The 18,655-nt window shown below is 34.0% G+C and overlaps 1 protein-coding gene across 3 annotated transcripts in view; it reads left to right on the forward strand.

Moving 5' to 3' along the window:
• The first annotated feature begins 646 nt into the window (after positions 1–646).
• The window catches only part of shc1 (SHC (Src homology 2 domain containing) transforming protein 1), a 76,985-nt gene continuing 58,976 nt past the window's right edge, over positions 647–18,655 (forward strand). For 2 of the 3 annotated variants that reach the window (XM_056475798.1, XM_056475799.1), the window contains exon 1: positions 651–885. The gene's annotated coding sequence lies outside the window, so the exon portion shown is untranslated. Of the gene's footprint in view, positions 886–18,655 lie in introns of all 3 variants that reach the window. The other variant, XM_056475796.1, reaches the window with a different exon arrangement.

Below are 18,655 nucleotides of genomic sequence, written 5' to 3' on the forward strand. Positions count from 1 at the left end.
AGTCAACATCTACTGCACTTTTAAAAGATACAGAGGCAAAATTAAATTAATACCTGTGGCTTCTAGCAATATCACTCAGGCATGATGTGTGAATGTAGAAAGGACATTAAAGTTAACAACCAAACAATCAACAATAAATAAATAAATCATGTCATTTTAAATGATTATTTTAACATCATCACCATATTTATGTATAAAGTATTAAGAAAAAACAAAATTTTCACATTTGGTTTTGAAATAAAAATCAGTTAAATTAATAATATATTAATAAATATAAATATATATATTTTAAGAAGTTTGACATGAGATCTAATTTTTATTTAAAATAAAAGCTCTGCTAATAAACGCACTTTGTTGATATATTTTAATTGTGAACAGAAAAGCAGCCTATACAGTAGGAGACAAGCAGTCTAGGCTACTTGAGATATGACATTATTTGTACTTTCCTAGTCAATAAAGCCCACGAACGACCGGGAAAGTCCATGGATGAGTTCACATTCCTGTTTAGGGAAATATTGTCGTTGTTTAACGATGAATCGTCGTCGCTACAAAGCAGGTCAAGGGCGCGCGCTCAGAGCACCAGGTGCGGGCGCTCTCGTGGACGCCAAACCACATGATACAAGCAGCAGCCATTCGATCGCGGAAGTGCGACTTTTTTTGGACCGTGGAAAGGGGGGGAGGCCGGGGGAGGAAAGGAAGGCAGAACCGAAGTGAAAAGTTTCATGACATTTACTTAGACTCGGACTGCAAACGAGCCTGGCGAGACCAGCGCTTATCTCGTGTCTGGACCGACTTTGTTCCTCAGATGTGATATTTGTTGGAGTTGATCTGAAAAGCGCTTTGGAGAGCAGGACCGGAATCGAGCGGCCGAGAGGAAGCGAGCGGGTAAGTTCAGGCAAAAGTTGACCACAGTCGTGACTGTAGGATCCGGGAGAGAAATGCACACTGACCGTACTGGAAACGTGCTCGAGTGCGTGTGTGAGTCGCGAAGGCGAGCTTTCGCTGGTTTCAGCCTCTCAGGTTTTGAGTCGGACTTGAAACTTATTGTATTTCACTTCATTTTCTGTACGCCGCCCGTTCGTTGGCCTCTACTGACAGTCTTTTTTTATTGAGAAGATTTTGTGTCTTTATTATCCATCGTGCTACTGTAAGACCACAGACTTCAAAAATCATTATTTTTTAGTTGATGTGAATTTTTTTTTGTCATAAACAAAATGAAAACACGTCCTTAGAGGACTCAAACTCGATATTAGGGTTTTGATGAGTTTTCTGACTGCTCTGGTTTAGTATGCTGAATTGTGTGGTTTTAATACGCCTTTATAACACAAAACCAAGTTCGACTATAACAATGAAAGCTAAACATCTAATAAGTACTTTATGTATACACTATATATTATATATTCACTCTATTCAACTCTATTTTTATATATAAACAATTTTTATGAATATAATATGTATGTATAACATATTAATGTTATATATATATATATATATATATATATATATATATATATATATATATATATATATATATATATATATATATTAATATTATAACTACAAAACAACAACAATATGAGGGATTAAGTTCTTAATCTTTGATTTAATCTGTATTATTACCATAACAAGTGGCACTTACCATAGAAACTAATTATATTTTTTGTAATACTGTTTATAATACTAATGTTGAGAATTATAATAATATTTATTATATTAATATATTAAACCGATTGAATACTTAATCTTTGTTTAAATGTGTAATAGTTTATGTTAAAAAAGTTGTATAATTATTCTGGTTTGTAATTATAAAAATAAATCAAATTTTATTATCTATTTTAATACTGCTATTTGACTGTAATCAGTGGACTGCTGCAATGAAAACGTAGGTTGTATTATAAATATTGTGGTAATGATGATTTTTTATTATTATAACAACAACTATGATAATGCTATTTCCCATTTATAATAATAATAATAATAATAATAATAATAATAATATTGTCATTTATTTAACCAACCACTGTGTTAATACACTTGTTTCATTGTTGCAGTGTCTCAGAATATGTCTGTAGGCCAAATAATAAATGCATTAAATTCATTTTTCATTTAAAACATAAATGGCATAATATTGTTAAATGAAGGTGATTGCAAAATAAGCCATTAACTAATGTATTATAAATATGTTAGTAATGATGAATTACTAATAAAACAACAACAATAATAGTATTCTTACCATTCATAATAATAATATTGCTATTTATGTAACCAAACACTGTGGTAATATGCTTGTTTCATTGTTGCAGTGGCTCAGAATATGTCTGTAGGCCAAATATTAAACTATATTTTTATTTTAAAACTTTTCTTTCATTTAAAAACACATCAATGGCTTAATATTGTTAGTTGAAAGTGATTCCAAAATAAACCAATACATAATATATTATAAATTTTTTAGTAATGATGAATTAAACAACATTAATTAACATCACAACAACAATAATAATAGTATTTGTCAGTCATAATAATAATATTGCTATTTATGTAACCAACCACTGTGTTAATACTCTTGTTTCATTGAACAAGTGTATTAAAAGAACATATTATGAAGAATGTTTTATAAACATTTTAGTAATGATGAATTATTAATATAGCATCATCATCAACAACAACAACAACAGTAATAATAGTATTTGTCAGTCATACTAATAATATATCTATTTATAAAACCAACCATTGTGTTAATACTATTACGAAATTTTTAGGTCTAGGGATGTGACCGTAACAGAAAATGAATGATTGGTGGTGGGTGATGTGCAATGGCTGAAAAAAAAAAAGAGTAAAGTTGATAACTCATCTCCTCAAACAGAATTTCTAGAGACTTAAACAAGGTCAAATCAAGAAAAGAGAAGTTTATTTACATTTCAAAATATAACAAAGAAAACAGGGTATTAATTCAGAAGGGGGCAAGGCCAAAACAACAAACAAAAAACAAGCCAACTCCTAAAATGAACTCTTGCTAATCTGAAATAAAAAGAAACAAAAATACATAAACAAACTAACTCCCTCTACTAACATAAACAGGAGAAAACTGATTCAAAACAAAAATGGCACCCACCTTCCTACTTAACCCTCAAAACAAACAAACAAACAAGCAAACAAACAAACCAATCAGACTCACTTCTCTTGATGAATTATTAGATGTTAACAACAAGATCACTGAAAGTAGAAGTTTGACTTAAATAGCTTAACCACACTGTAAATATTGAAGTCAACTCAAATTTTGAAAGCTCTAACAAACACAAGGTCTGTATGTGGAGAACAGTTCAGCCACTGCACGATCTAGCCACCACCAACAATGGTTTGAAGTGTAGATCATGTTAAATAGTCTCTCTCCTCTCCTAACAGCCAATCACTGGAAAGATCCAATGATCGCTACCAGGTGGACACAATTACCTGCAGGGAGAGAGAGAGACACACAGAAAGAGAGAGAAAACAAGCACATTGTGCACACAAAAAGATACGTCTCAGGACGTAACAATACTCTTGTTTCATTGTTGCAGTGTCTCAGAATATGTCTGTAGGCCAAATATTAAACATTATTTTTAAAACTCGTCTTACATTTAAAAACAAATGGCAAAATATTGTTTAATGAAGTTGATTACAAAATAAACCATTAAATAGTGTATTATAAATATTGTAGTAATGATGAATTATTAATATAACAGCAACGACAACAACAATTATAGTATACTTGCCATTCATAATAATAATATTGCTATTATTGTAACCAAACACTGTGTTAATATGCTTATTTTATTTTTTCAGTGGCTCAGAATATGTCTATAGGCCAAATATTAAACGTTTTAAAACATGTTATTCATTTAAAAACACATAAATGGCATAACATTATTAAATGAAGGTGATTCCACAGTAAACTAATAAAGAAAATATTATAAATATTTTAGTTATGATGAATTATTAATATAACGACTACAACAATAATAATAGTAGTATTTACAATTAAAAATAATAATAAAATTATTTGTGTTAATACCCTTGTTTTATTGTTGCAGTGGCTCGGAATATGTCCTCAGGCCAAATATGAAACATTTTAAACTTGTCTTTCATTAAAAACAAATAAATGGCTTAATATTACATTAATTGAAGGGGATTCCAATATTAACCATTAAAGAAATATAATTATCTTGATGTCAGTCAGATCTCAGTCTTCCTCTATTATGTTGTGTTTGTACAGTAAACCTAATGTAAATAATCTGTTGTTGTGAAAAGCAGTTGTCCTCAACATTAGAGCCATTTATCATGGACTGATCTCGCCAGCTGCGAATCCTACACCAGCATGAGCTCTTATCAGCCACACGAGCAGCTGTCGCAGACATTTGGAACAACTCAAATAATGATTCAGCCCAACACGGGGGACACTCCTATATTCCTATCAGATACAGACGCCTGACTTTAGACCAAAAACTGTAAATGCGACAATCTAGATTGTGTATAGTCATTAATGGAACAATGCCTGTGGTGTCAATCTCAGGAAACTGAGTCAGTAGTTATGCTGCTGATGGAGTTGTATTTGAGGTTAAATTTGACTTGAATGAAGCCAGGCCAACTAGTCACTTTTCAGCGTATTTTCTATCATTTCCTTGCGCAAAGAAAGAGCTCTTTGCAATATTGTGTATGTAATTATAACAAAAAAATAGTTACAACGATAACTAATTCAGCATCTACACCAACACATGATCATTTTTGGTTCATTTTAAGTGTGTGCTGCACTTTTGTCATCTGTCATCTTAAATGTTTACTCTTCTTAAAGGTGGATTCTGATTGGCTCAGTGTTTGTATCATTCATTAGCTGGAAATGTTATTTTTATTGATTTTCTGTGTAACTATAGTTGTAGTGAGGGTTATAATATTGTGTAATTTAGTTTCTCTGTGATTTATATATTGCTATATAAAAACTATTTCACTAGATGACTTTAGATTTAATTATTACTGTGACTTTGTAAGGGAGAGCATCTGCATAGAGTGCAATAAACAAATTACAAGCACAAATACAGTAAAACAAATATTAAATGAAGTAAACAATGTTTTTTTGTGGATACTCATGCTAGGTTCTTCCACTTGAATGCCTTAAGCACACAGTGGCAATTAGGCCATAAAAGCACAGATAAATGATAAACTTTCACTTTGTTATAGTTAAACTTTCATATTAATCCAAAAACATGCATTTTTAATTATGGTGTCTGGTCTACTATAATCCCTATTTGGCATTATATCTTGTGATGTGATTTCTAAATATTAGTTGTGTAATGGATCACAAATCTCATGGTTCGGATCACATTATAGTTTTTTTATTCACGGATTGGACCATTTTTCGGATCAGCTAAAAAGGGGAGGCGACAAATATCATTTGCTTTCTATTTATTACAAAAACAGTGCTGCAAGAAACTTTTAGTTTTAACAAACAGAACTTGGAACCTGTAATTTTATAAAAAATACAATCAAAAAATCAGCTGAATAAAAATTAATTATAAAATATTCAGTATTGTACTGTGAAAAATTCACTGTTATAATTCATATACAAAACATTATAATTTATACAGCTCATATTTATTTAGTCTAATTCTCAATAAATGATTCAGTTATTCACTCATAAAACTTCATGTTTCATTGCTAGATGCATCAGTTTTGAAGAATTATTCAGTGGAATATTTTTGATGGCAATCTATTGGTTAAATAATGTATTTACTGCCTACAACTTTCATTTTTGAGCATCAAGTTAAATGCGTATGATGGTGATTTTAATCTTTATTATAAACATCAGTGGTTTTATCTAAACTATAAACTGTTCTCCCAATACTTCTGTGTTATTTGACTGTTTGTAACTTCATAACTTACTCCGACTAAAGACTGAATCTCTTTGCGTTTTTCAAACACAGTTTTAAATGCAGCGATTCGAAGGATTAATATGCAAATCACCATCATTTATAATTTGTTGCGTGGGTGATTAGATCCCAATCTTTAAATGATTAATCACGCAGCTTACACTAAATGCATTAATGCATGCTAAATAAGTAGTGACAGAAAACAACTTTAATAACCTAAGAAACCCACCACATCCCGAATAACCTTCCATCATCAATATATATTACAGGAAAACCTAAATGCTTTCATACATGTGATTTGAATGATTTCAAAATTGAGGATTAATCTACCTGTAAAAAAAAAAAAAAATTAATCTGCAGGTCACATGTGTTCTGAACCATGGGTTGTGATCTGTTTGAAACATGGATTAACAGTGATCTTTTACACCCCTACTAGATATTGATTTGAGGTGATGTATATGATCTGTTGTTCTAAGGCTGCACAATCGATCAAAATCACAATTAATCAAAATCTGCGATTGCTATACATATTTGGTCATGGAAGTGCGGTTGTGTGATCGGTAATTAATGTCCTCCAAATATTCTTGCACACAAAAACTCTAAAACACCCATGAAGAAATCCCTATAGCGGTTGTTGAATAAGAAGATTTTCTTCTTTCATTTATTCAATGTGACTAATTACCACATGAGTATGGATTTATTCAATTCAATTCATGTTTATTTATATATCGCTTTTACAATGTAGGTTGTGTCAAAGCAGCTTAGCATAGAAGTTCTAGTAAATGTAAACTGTGTCAGTCCAGTGTTCAGAGTTGAAGTTCAGTTTAGTTCAGTTGAGTGTGGTTTAATTTTCACCGCTGAAAATCCAAACACTGCTGAGCAAATCCACCAAAGAGCAGTGCTACAAGTCCCAAACCAAGTAAGCCAGTGGCTACAGTGTCAAGGAACAAAACTTCACCAATTGACGAAAGTAAAGGAAAAAAAACCTTGAGAGAAACCTGGCTCTGTTGGTCACGACTATTTCTTTTCTGGCCAAACTTCTTGTGCAGAGCTGCAGTCTAGGCGCTGGAGGCTATCTCACAGAAAGATTTATTTTAAACGCTCAACTGAGGTTATGGAGTGAGTTTGAAGTAAAAACATTGTTAAATGTGGTATTTTCACATGCTTTCAGATGTAGCAGCAATATGGAGCCATTCACTGAGAACCTACAAAAGACATCAAATAATAATTGGCCGATTAAATCATCTGTGTTTATGAACAGTTTTTTTGTAGCTTGTCTGTGAACTATAACTCTGTGTAGTACACCCTACTGCATCTGAAAGCATGTGCTGGAGATTTGCTGCTAAGAATCAACCTTACAGACGAAATTCGCACACAATTGCCTTTAATTGCGCAACCCTACATTTTTAAAGCTATATTTCTATTATTATAAAGTGTCCCCCACACTTCCAAAAGGTAAAGCCAAAACTTTTCAATCACCCCCTGCTGGCTGGCTGCAGTATACATACATACTCTCTTCATGTAAATGAATTTGACGTGAGCCTATCGAATTACACGTAAATTTTTTTCAAAAGTTTTCATCATTTTGGGTAGATGTTAAAAGTGTTTGTCTTTGTGATAACTTAGCTTTGAATTAGTTACTTGATGTTTTAAAATGGATGGTGGTCAAGATGTTTTGTTTGAGATTGAATCTGTGGGATTTTGGGACTCAAACTTCAAATTGCATCACTGGTGCAAGATGGCAGCAGCCTTACCTGGGGTATTTTGGCTTCACTTTTCAGCAGTGAAAAAAGTGGGGACACGTCATCCATATTTGTTTATAGACTGTGATCCTTATAGTTTCCTTTATTGACAAACCAGCACAGTTAAAGTTCAGATCATCTGCTAACTTGTAATTTATGGACTTGGTAGTAAAAAGGGTAGGTTTATTTTATTTATTTCAAAATCAGAAGTACCAACTGATAGCGTTTTATCCCATCATCAGATCAATTTTCTTTGTAGCAGGATGATTGACAATAGTGCAGTCAGTGACAAAGCTAAACAGGATTTATGATGAACTGACAGGCTTGCTTTATCACTCGTTCTCTCTCTTTTTTGAGTAGATATTTTATCAGGGTGCCTGCAGATGACACTAACTGGTGGAGGATGCACTAGATAGCTTACTATTCCACTTGATTGGAAGAAGGATGAACAGACGGACAGTGGAAATTATTACTGCTAAATTGAGTCTTTTAGTCGGCCTGTTATCGCAGTTACACACACCTGCTCAATCTCAGATGGAAAACCCAGTGCTCAAAACAGACAGTTTCTGAGGCGTATTGATCTGTCTCGGAGTCAGTCTGTCATAATAGACCCGTAGATTGACTGTTTTGTCTGCCTGTGTAAAACTTTTTTTTAGACCGAGACGGAGATGTTAGAAATTGCTTCTGAAATGTATAATTACATATCGAATTATGTTTGCACATTCGGTTGCATTGATGAAATGCGACTGGGCTAGATTCAAAGCAGTTTTATGTAAGAAAGTATTCACAAACAATTCTGTCTGCTTGTGCTTTCTAAGGCCCAGTGCGTGTTTGGTTTTTGCTGATGTTATTGATGTTTTCCACTGTCTGGCTTCCTCTAATTTGTCAAGTACACAACTTTGAGCTACTGTCCCAAACTTCCCATCTAGTCTCCGAGGAGCCCTCGACAGGATATCATGTTCCTATGCTATCAGAAGAAGTAGTTTATATTTTTGAAAGCCCAGATGACGCATGTGCTGGCTAGAGCTTAATGATTCTAGATAAATGAAGAATGAATTTTTTCGATAAAAATGGAGACCCCTATAATTCTTGGTAGAGCAAAATTCTGACAAAAGTTGCTTGCAGTATGTTTAAAAATGTTTTAATTAATTTGAATGAATTAAAAAAAGGGAAATCACCCATAAAGCCTTGACTTGCTTCATTACTGGATGAATCAATGTGTTTTTGGTAGAGCTTAGGGCTGGGTGATATGAAACAAATATAATCTCAATAATTATTTTCCATATTGAACGATAACAATATACTGTATGTTTCGATATAAGTTCAATCTCAGATGGAAAAACCAGTGCTCAAAACAGTGTATTGATCTGTCTCAAAGTCAGTCTGTCAAAATAGAGCCGCAGATTGTTTGGTCTGACTGTGTGAAACTTTTTTTTTAGATTGAGTCAGAGATGTTAGAAATTGCTTCTAAAATGTATAATTACATATTGAATGATGTTCGCCCGCTCAGTTGCATCGATGAATTGCAAATAGGCTAGATTACATAGATTTTATGTATTTAGATATAAGTTGTTAATGCTTCCAGATTTAAAGTATCCCAACAATGACTGAAGCCAGAAAAATTAGAGTGTATAAATGGCATAACATATTTTTGACCGATAAATTTTCGGTGGCCAAAAATTCGGTAGATCTCTTTTAGATTCCTGTTGTTGCATACTTCTGCTGTGTGATTGGTCAAAAAAAGTCCAGAGCTTATCATTTTTTTCGACATAAATCATATCGTGATTCGATATAATATTGTTTATTGGCCCAGCTCTAGAAGAGCTCTTCAACTAATTGTCCAGTTACCAATTACATGTGTGGGGTTATATTTATTGTGTGATAATATCACGGGAATTGTTGTTTTAACAGTTTGTGAGATGACAGCTTTTCACTTGCTTAAAAAATAAACAAAATCATGTCTCGAGAGTTTATAGAACCTTTTACAGCATTATGAAGCCTGTTAGAATTCAGTTTAAAATTACAATAAGCAATTCCATGCAAATTGTCAACCTTGCCATAAAAAAAATAAAGTTTTCGCAAAAATATTGAAACATTTCTGCTTTATTTTGTGTAAGCAAGTATTTTACTGTGCTTTAAAAATACTCAAACATGGCTCAGTTAATGTTTTTAAACTAGTATTTAAATTTACCAAAATCACACAAGGTGGGGGGGGGGGGGGGTGTTATTTCACAGAATTTCTACAAAGGATGTTGTATACTGTAAACTCGCTAACTTTTTTGTAGTCACATCCATAACATGTTTATTTTTCTCATTTAAAATAAAAAAAAACGTTTACAGATTGATATTTTTATGATCTCATAACAGTTGTTTTGGAAAATATAAACAGATGTTTCAATATAATGTTAACATATGCTTTCTCTGTCAATTGAATGTTTTGAGATTTTACTGCAAATGTCACATCCATAGCGGTGGAATTGCTTTTATAATTTAAGTTCTGAAAGCTAAAAATTTTTCCCTGAATATCAGGATATGTTCACATGTAATTATTACTGTTATACAACAATTCAACAAACAAGAATGCAGTGAGTACACAGAATAGTCTGCACAGATTTTTGAATCATAGTCAATGATTCAATAATCAATTCATTAAGATAGTCACTTGCTTTTTTCTAAAGGCATTAGTCATTTTTAATGAATCATCTAAATGACTAATTCAGTGATTCAAACAAGGGACCTACTGGAAGTTTTAGTGTTATTTATTTATTCATGACAGGACTAAACCAGCCTTATAGCACCAGCTCAAAAACAGGCTCCACAAAATGTTGTTTAATTATAGCTTTTGAACAAAGTTCCCCCCTAAAATTACATTGTTTATATTCTAACTTGAAATGCATAATAGAATTTTCTAATAATGATAGTGATTTGAGAGCACTAATTTGTACAGATAGTGGCACCAACACCGGGTTAGTATTGCTGCACATCTAATATTAATAGTATTAAAAGATTTTAGATTTTAGAAATGCATATTACTTGTGATCCAGATGTATTTTTCATGTTTGTTTTTTTGCGGCCCAGATTATTTTCACCAACAAAAACGCTACCAACGCTACCAAATCTGTAACCAGCTCATCTTTTGTTTATCGTCAAACACAAGTATAAAAACCATAGCAAAAAGTTTACCTTTTTTTGTTGTTATGAAAACAAAATGGCTTAATTTAGTCCGAATAAAAGTGCACAATATGACTTCCAACATTCATTTATTCATTCATTCATTTCAGAGGTCGCCACAGCGGAATGAACTGCCAACTATTCCAGCATATGTTTTATGCAGCAGATGCCCTTTTTTATTTAACCACTTTATTTTCATTTACCAACATTACTAAGGCAAATTTTAATAGTCAAAAGCAAAAATATTTAAACAAAATACCTCATCTCTTTATAATAAAATAAACACAAGTGTTAAAAAGACTCTTGAAAAGAGACTCCTTATAAATAAAATGTTACAAAGTGTGTGCAATGGTAAAGCGTAAATACCCAACAATCAAAGCAAACTTTAAGGTGTGAATAATAATGATACAGTAAACCTTAAACTCTGTCAACAACTCAAAGTATGATAATCAGATGTGGGCTTTCAAGTAAAGGAACTAGCCATCATTATTTAAATACATACTGAACATTACAAATTGTGAAGTTGAATGACTATATTACCCCCTTTGCTAAAAAACCTTTCAGATAGGGATGCACAAGAAAAGAAACCAAAAAGCCACTCTGGCAACATCCTTACATTCATTTTTATTTACAATCTTATTACTGCTGCTATACAGCACTCATTTTTGCATGTGTTGTTTCCTTGACCATTTAAAATGGACTTTGCGCTCGTGCTCCCCTGGCGTTTCTTGAAACTAGGTGAGCATCAACCATCAGATGATAAATGGACAAATAGTTGCTGCAGCTTCGATGCAAGTTTATGGAGAAAAGTAAAAAGCACTGCAGTGTTTGGGTGCGCTGTGTTTGTCTGAGGTAATTAGTCTGCTGTTATTACTGAAATGTGTGTGCCATACAAAGTATGAAACAGATTGGTTAGTTCTACTTGCATGAATCGCAGTGCGCACGCGGCATTCTGAAAAGTCCAGATGTTTTCAAGTCGATGCGGCTGGAAAATGCACAAAGTTCACATGCGTGCCGCTTGCACAACACGCCTCCATTGGAAATGACAAACTTGCACCCTAAGCTTACTGGCACTGCTACCAAGGCGCATGCTCGGCAGCCACATTTTAATAAAGCTATAGCGCTTCATAGCGAAACTACATACCGAAGCTTCATACTGAATCTTTTTTTTTTTTTTTTTTCGATATTGACAATGATGTTCGGTCAATAAATATTGATACCGATTTTATGACTCAGCCCTACTTATTAGGTTGACAAATTGGAAGTGACACTAGCTAGAGGTGTGGTGAAATAGATTGAATTGATTTATTGAACAACTTTTCACCACAGTTCTAATGCTGGTTTCACACCTAAAAGCTACAATTAGGAATTCACGCAAGTAGAATACACACAATGCAAGCATGTGGATATAAGCACATTTACACTAGTAGGTTTACTCAAATTACGCAAAATATGTGACTTGTTTTCCATGTACTCTATGCCTCAATTTGCTCAATCCCTTCTCCAAACAAGTTCAAATAATAACAACTTGAGTTCAAATAAATTGAGTGGAAAATTTGTGAGGTGGAAAGCATCCTGCAAGTAAACTAGAGCAAGTGATGCAGTGATCCGCATTCAGTGTGAACCCAGCATAACACAGAGCAACCTCTAACAAAATTTATTTGCGACAACCAGTAAAAAGGCCACAAAATGTCTGTGTTTTGTTAGTCTGTAGCCCATATATGACAATCTAATTGTTCTTGTCAAGGTTTGATGAACATTTACAAATCGTTGACATTTAGGAATAGGATTATATGCGTGTTTAGTTTGAAATCACGATCTTTACCTATACAGCTTAAACATATGCAGTTGTGCTGAGATCTAATCTTTTACCCTGGGCAGGATGTCAGATGGGGTTTTTTCGATGGCTTTTCAATTCAGCTGATGCCTATCTGAAGCTGCATTCACAACTCTCTCTCTCTTTCTCTCTCTCTCTCTCTCTCTCTCTCTCTCTCTCTCTCTGTAAAGTCGGTGGTTTTGTCCCAGCCTGCTCTCCATCTTCTATTATAAGGTTGTGATCCTGAAGGTTTCTTGAAGAACATACCTTTGCGCAGATGTTTAGAGAAAACTTTGGCCAGCTTTGGAACATCTACAGCAGCTGTGACCTTTAGGTGGTCAAGACGTGAGTCAACAGGATGTTGATTTGGTTTGCAACAAAGCGATCATGTAGTTAAGCTATGTGTGGAGGAACGAAACCTGAAGCCACATGGACAAAATACAGCGATAATAGAAACACGTGGTTTGTAATTGTTACACACAGACCTGTAAAGCAGGCATTGTCTTTTGTTTCTCTCTCTCTTCCTCTCTTTCTAACCACTTGTCTTATACATAAAGTGGGGAGGGGGCATTTCCTGTTCAATTCTGACCATGTTCACTGTTGTCTTGAACATGTTTCCAAGCTAAAATTCTCACTTAAAACGAATTCCTTAGCAAATGTAGAGAGTTTTACACAATTATAAAAAGAAGTAAAACCGTAAAACTGAAATATGCTTCTGCTAATTAAAATAAATAATTCAAAGAGTAAAATAATAAATGAAAAAGTAGATGCTTAAGTAGGAAAAACACTTATCTGAGCTACACTCAATATTGCAGGGTTATTTCGAGCCAAATTTGGATAAAGTATGGACAAGTGCAAGGTTATACAATTATTATTACCCAATATTTTCATATTTTACCAAAATAAGTGCTGAAATAACTCATTTTTATACCTGTTAAAATGTATTTGCATAACATTGTTTTCATCCAGTATGTTTGATTCTTTATTCAAATGTTTTACAATTTGCATACAAATGGCTAGAGCCCCAGATACTGGCACAGTATAAATATAGACAGACACAGTCTTTGTTTATAACTGAGTTATCTGGATATTTAGGATCCTCATCCAGGTAGTAAAATAGACCAAAGGCCTTTTCTTTACTCTGTCTGTCTGTCTGCCTCTCTTCATGTCTGGCACCTTGTCTTCCTGTCTCCAGACCATCTCCTCTCCTCACGTCAACACCCCGTCTCTCATTTGACATGTTTTGTGGAAGATATTTTCAGGTTTTTGCTAAATTTCTCAAACTGTGACATTTTACTCCAGAAAGTCAAGATGAATTGTATCTCCTCTTGGCCTATATATTCTAGGCCTCTGAATTTCTTGTCTGAATTGCTCAAATGGAGTCCAAATTTATGAAACCTCCCCGTTTATTTCGAACAAATCAACATGAGTGTTACTCTGAAAGGTTTTTGAACTGCATAAATTCCTTTTACATAAACTGTCACTTTCAGATCACAAAAGAGATCAATGTATTATGCTTCAGTGGTTTGTAAGCAGCCGTACACATACAAGATTATAAAAAAAATTGAATGCCAGTGCTTATGAGATGTTGGGAAAAGACTTTTATTTATATTTTTTATTTAAGACTTTTATGGTAGATTTGATTGTATTTTCAACCTAAAGGTGTTTCACACATAGTTGTAAAGCAAAGTTTTTTTATTCTCCATGACTTCTGTGTCAAAACGGGTGCAAATGTGTCACTAGGGTTGAAATTTATTTCACCAAAAATACAGATTTACCATTACTTGCATGAACCGCCCCATGTCATTACAGCCCTGTACAATAATCTAAAGCGTCAAGTAGGGATGCAATGATTCACCTGACTCATGATTCGATACAATTCACGATACTAATCTCACGATTCACGATTTTTTAAGCAAAATTGATGAAACAAATTTATGGTGAAGAGCCCTTTCATTTTTTTCTTAAACTCTGCACAATTTTTTGCAAAATAATATATTTTCTGCCATATCAAAATTGCTGTTTTAAATACAAGTAAATTCCAAAAAAAGAATAATAATACAAACTAAAGAAGATTTATTAAAATAAACAAACTAAAACTGTGATTGTGGTAGAGCAGGGGTGGGCAAACTCGGTCCTGGAGGGCCGGTGTCCTGCATAGTTTAGCTTCAACTCTAATCAAACACACCTGAACATGCTAATCAGTGTCTTCAAGATCACTAATTATCTATAAGCAGGTGTGTTTGATCAGAGTTGGAGCTAAACTGTGCAGGACACTGGCCCTCCAGGACCGAGTTTGCCCACCCCTGTGCTAGAGTGTGACAAAAAAAAAAAAAAAAGAAATATCAGCATATCTATCTTTTCTGGCATAAGCTGAGGTCGTTGCACATTTACAATGTTCCCTGCTGGAAAAAAAACTCTTTCACTGGGGACTGGAATGGCTGGTGTGGAGAGGACACCTTTTCTAAACCGGAGAACAGTGTGTACAGAGGTGGTCAGTAGGCCCTTTGCTCTAGGGGACTGGCCACTGGCATAAAAAAGCTGATCATAAAATTACTAATTACATAGTAGAATAGAGACAGAAGATGCATCATAAATAATAAATATAAGTATGAGTATTATACACTTAAGAACAGATAATCTTGAACATTTTTAAATATTCGAATAAATAAACTTATTTGAAAAGGAGAGGGTAAAAATAATCCAATACCTGATTCTGTAACAGAACGACTTTCTCTTTCAGTCTGAAAAACATCTTCACACTTTCATATGAAAACACTGATGCACCGTTTGATCTCCATAGCACTTGTTGGAGCAAGTGGAGCTGCAAATCATCCAGTCTGCGTGGTTTAGCTTATTAATAGTTTTTTTGTGTGTATAGACGTCTGTGCCAGTAGTTTTCACTGTGCTGACGGTTTATGTGCATCATATTCGTTGTTCTGTTCTTTTTGTTCTTTTGTTCTGTTCTTTTTGTTCTTTTCTTTGTCTTTTTGTAAAGTAAACGTCTTTTTGCCGTATTTGCACACAGTTTGTGTTTCGTCTACCCACTTCACCGCTGTCATTTCACTCTGTCGCACTACGTCTTGCTTGCCGTTGATGTACAGGGTAAAGAGAGTTCACGCCTGTAAACACAGCGCCCCCACTGTTAAAAAAATGTATTGCATTTCTTTCAACATTTCTACCGATTTAAATCATCACATATTTTAATAGATTTTCAACTGGCTCAAGATGAATCGTTACATCCCTAGCATCAAGTGGTTGCTGATCTATAATCTCATGCTTTAAAAAGTACCTTTTCAATGATCGTTCAACCAAAATAATTAATTTACTCATCTTTAAGCCATCAGAGATTACTTTTTAAAACAGAACATTAAAGAGGATATTTGTGCTTTGTGATTCATAACATGCAAATCAACAGCTACCAGCATTTTTAGAGACAAAACAAAATAAAGCTAAATTAATACCCGTAACTCCTAACAATATACTGAGAGCTCCTGGAGCAAACAGCAGTCTGGAGTGGTAGATTGACTGGTAAATAATGTTCAGTTGCTTTGTGAATACTAGTTATTTTGCTTTATGAGACCTTGGTGTATACATTTTAGTTTGACCTATATATGTATATTTATTTAGTTGTTTGCTTATTTATTTATTTATATTGACTCAAAGTGCCAGTAGCCATTGACTTGAATCACCAAGGACCAATTTCTACTGAAATTCTCCTTTGATTCATTCAGTTCCACTGAAATTCAACATTGTTTATGGCTTGAGGGAATGTAAATTAAGAGCGAATTCTCATTTTGTGGAACGATTTTCCTTTGGAGGCCAAATAATTCAAGGCATTTTCACTGATAATCTTCCTGTCTGACACAGCTCTCAAATATTTCATGAAACAAAGAAAATAATGGAAGCTCAGAGCGGCATGAGGTTGAGTAAATACCGACCATGTTCACTTTCACGTGAACTCTCACTTTAAAGTGACTTGTTTGAAAGTTTTGAGTGTGCGAGGAGTGTTAAACGACCTCTGACCTCTTCCAGCGACAGGACCTTCTCTTAAGTTCACACACATCCTGCTTGGTCCTGGTGAGCTGTTTGTGGTTCCTGTGAACTTTTTTCACCCCCAAGGATGCTGTGGCCTTTTGTCCAAATGGTCTCGCGCCGAGTAAAACCCACACATCCCTCACCCACTGCGAGAGACACGCAAGCTGTTTCTCAAATCCTGCACTTGTGTCCCTGACGCCTAGGCATTTGGAAACGCGAGCTTGCAAATGTTTTCCCTAGCTGAGATTTTGATGATGATCCAAGGACGATTATGAGTTAAAATGTTGGAGACTTTGACCTACTTTGTGAATTCAGTCTGTATTTTGTTGCTGGATTTAGCATGCGGTTCGTTTAAGGTCAGTCGCACATTAGTTCCTTTGTAGTGCGCATTATTTCAGCATTGTATGTTATGAAAACATGCTTTGGTACTTCTTCTTTTAAGCTTTTCCCGAGATTTTGTATTAGTTTCTCAGGGTACATGTGAAGGTGAAGCATTGCACAAATTACATTTTGGTTGGACATGTAATCTGTAAGTTTAAGCGAAGCTTCTAAGGTGTCAGGTTAGTTAATACTTTAGTAACATTTTACAATAAGGTTGTATTAGTTAGCATTAGTATACATTTAGTTATGGTAACTATAAAAAACAAGTTAGGGAAACTAGAAAAAGCTATATTATACGAACGAGAAAAATAAGTTGTAACTGAAAAAATTGATTTAGGCAACTTGAAAAAATAAGTTGTAAGAACTATAAAATGTAGAAAAATTAAGTTGGGGTAACTAGAAAAATTTAATTTTAAGAATTAGGAAAAGTAAGTAAAAGAGACAGTTTAGGTTAAATTAAGTTGTGGTAATTTTATTTTAGTGTGGTGTAACAGTGCCTAATGTGTTACATTTGTTCATTATTTGTTCATGCTAACTAATGTAATAACACATTAATACTAATAATTTGGCATTGCAGAATACAGCCCAATCCCAATTCTACCCCTTAGCCCGTACCCTTACCCCTACCCCTCGTTTTTCGCATTCACGTGAAGGGGTAGGGATGTCCCAATTCCCTTTAGCTTGAAGGCGTACGGGTAAGGGGAAGGGCTAGATACCCCTTCAAACTGAGATTTTTCAGGACCACACGTGAAACCAAGGGGTCAGAAAATTTCCCAGAATACACCAGTGACAACGGAAACAAGTCTGCACATGAAACTCATTTCGTTTTTAGTGTTTTTTTGTCATTGTGACAGATTTTTACAACAAACAAGAATATGTTTTAATACATTAATAACAGCGTTTGTGTTTTACCAACATGCTTTAAAAAAATGCTAAAATAAAAAATGATAAATTTCAATATCTAAAATCCCTAACAATAACTCCTGTATAGCGGTCCCACAACATTCTGTCACTCGATGACCTTTTTACAGCGTCTGGTATGAAGTTAATGTTGTTTTCGTGTGTTTAAATAGATGAATAAAATGTAAATGCACAGTACAGTTACAATCTTATTGCCACATTATTTTGTTATGATAACATGAGATTTCCTGATGATAAATTCCAAAAAATAACACAACTGGAATAACTACAGCAGTCACGATCGTCGATCTCATATGAAGCAAGAGATTGCAATGACATATGATGACTTGTGCAGGTGTTGTAGTGGTGTCCCATTTCTTAGGGGTAAATTTTAAAGCCTTTACCCTTCACATTCTGTTTCAAGGGGAAGGAGAAGGGGTAGGGGTACAAAAATAGAATTGGGATTGGTCCTAAATGTGTTGTTCATTGTTAGATCATGTTATCTAATCATAAACAATATCGTGGTGTATATGTAAGTAAACATTATCTAATTAACCTGTTAAAGTAAAGAGATGCATTAGAATGTAAGTTAACATTGAAGATCATGTAATGCTAAACAAAATAGTTGTTCACCATTAGTTGACGTTAACTAAACTTTATTATATATTTAGCCTGACCTATTTCAGCAAATTGCATTTGACTTAATC

The sequence above is a fragment of the Danio aesculapii genome, chromosome 16 (genome assembly GCF_903798145.1).
Source record: "Danio aesculapii chromosome 16, fDanAes4.1, whole genome shotgun sequence".
NCBI lineage: Eukaryota > Metazoa > Chordata > Actinopteri > Cypriniformes > Danionidae > Danio > Danio aesculapii.